This window comes from Poecilia latipinna, unplaced genomic scaffold (genome assembly GCF_001443285.1).
Source record: "Poecilia latipinna isolate Pla-1442-1.1 unplaced genomic scaffold, P_latipinna-1.0 Scaffold2686, whole genome shotgun sequence".
NCBI classification, from domain to species: domain Eukaryota; kingdom Metazoa; phylum Chordata; class Actinopteri; order Cyprinodontiformes; family Poeciliidae; genus Poecilia; species Poecilia latipinna.
In genome coordinates, this window is record NW_015115302.1 from 78,354 (window position 1) to 80,286 (window position 1,933).

Genomic DNA, 1,933 nt, shown 5'->3' on the forward strand with positions numbered 1-1,933 from the left:
AAGAGTGGGAAAAACCCTCCTCGCCCATAAACACAGAACTGGTTCATCTCAAGAGAAAACTATAACTTTAGTCTTATCAGACTGCCCCAGTGGTGGACTAAATGCAGCCTGAGTTGGTCCCACCGACATAAAGAGAATATCTGTTTCTAATCATTCCTGAATGGACTGTCACCATGACACACCTCAAAGCGTCGTGGTGATGCTTTGAGGTTTATTACCAGTGGTTCGCTCCGCTGCTGATGTGATCTGGGCTGAAGGTGAGCGGTTGTGAATACTGCAGAACATTAACTGCTAAAGATAGATTCGGCCAATAGCATTTGGAGTTTACAAAATATCACTGTATTGTACCAGTAATTTGGATCACAGCATAAAGCCAAACATGTCGCAATTAAATTAAACCAAAATGTCCCAAAAGCATCGGCAGACTGGCATAGGGGCTACCATGGAATTCCAGGTAGATTCCAATGCAGTGCAGCTCAGCGGCTCACTCTTCATGGAGGGCCGGCCCAAGGTAATATGGGGCTTTACAAGACTTAGCCCAATGTCTCCCTCCTACTAAGAACCTCAGCATTACAGTGTTTAAATATGGATTTAGTGAAGTATGTGATTGGGAGCCCAGGTTAAAATCAAGCACTGATTATTGGTTATTATTTGCTCTGAAGTATTTGTGAACAAAGCCTAGCTAGATTACACCATATTGTAGACATAGTAACACAACAATCAAACTATAAAGATGATTCTTTGCACTTTTACAAAGTACATGTCGTCTTAATTCAATCCTAAGTGTACCATTTTCTTTCTCTTCTGAATGCATTAAATAAAATGTAATAGCATTATCATTCTCAATAAATTAATGCTACAGGTTTAGATCTGTGGACTTTGTTACAATTCAGCCATTCATAGGTGCCCCTGAATGTCTGGAGGGCCCTACCTGCAGCTACTGAGTTTTCTTTGCCTTAATATCTCTCAACCATACAATTTTAGATCTCTCATAGGTGCTAACATCAAAAAAATCTGTAGTGTTAACTTTCTTTCGGTATTTACTTTACAGGTGAGGGACTACATTTTGAAGAACACAATGATGCTCAGCAACCAAAATGTCTCTGATTGTGAAAATCAATTATTTAAGCCAAAAATTATAAGCTCTATTAAGACCTGTTATAACTTATTAAAAAAACTGGGGGTTATGAAACTGACTATCTTAAAGGAGACATGGAAAAAGAGCTAGCTATAGCGATCAGCATTGAGGCTTGGGATGAAGATTGGGAAAATGCTAAATATTTGAGTGTTTGTAATAAGGTTAAAGCTATTCAACTTAAAATTTTACACCAGGCTCATACATCTCCACATCTGCATCATCAATTTAATCCAGACTTTCCTCTGCTTTGTCCCAAATGTAACATAGAGGTGGGTAATCTAACTCACTGTATTTGGTCCTGTAGGAAAATTCAACAATTCTGGTTCAGTATAAAGAGTTGGTCAATATCTTTTCCATTAGCACTGAGTGTAATCCAATGTATATGTTACTGGGAGTGAGGAGCAACAGCCTTAAGAAGAACTGTGGAAAACACCTGTACAGTACTGCTGACATTCTGTGCCAGGAAATGTGTCCTCTTGAACTAGATAACAGATAAGGTTCAACCCAAAACACAATGTCAACGGACTGTTCTTGAATATGTGTTGTTGGACTTTCTAACTAGTAAATTACACAATAGAGAAAATATGTGTCATAATATTTTCACATAATTTTCACATTTGACACATAATATATGTGTCAACGCCCGGCAGCTAACCCAGCTAACCGAGAAAACAACCAGTGGAAAACGACGCGTTGGATTGACAGCAGGCAGAGGTAAAACTCTGCCTTGTCCGTAAGTACCGCTATCCACCACAGTCAGCTGAACAGCGAGAGATCGGCTGTGCTTGGACAACG

The 1,933-nt window shown here is 39.4% G+C and overlaps 1 long non-coding RNA gene across 1 annotated transcript in view; it reads left to right on the forward strand.

Annotated features, from left to right (window-relative positions):
- LOC106938765 (uncharacterized) overlaps positions 1 to 581 on the forward strand; it is a 17,676-nt gene extending 17,095 nt beyond the window's left edge. The window contains exon 3 of the long non-coding RNA XR_001422693.1: positions 569 to 581. This is a non-coding gene — a long non-coding RNA (uncharacterized LOC106938765). The remainder of the gene's footprint in view (positions 1 to 568) is intronic.
- The last annotated feature ends 1,352 nt before the right edge of the window (positions 582 to 1,933 follow it).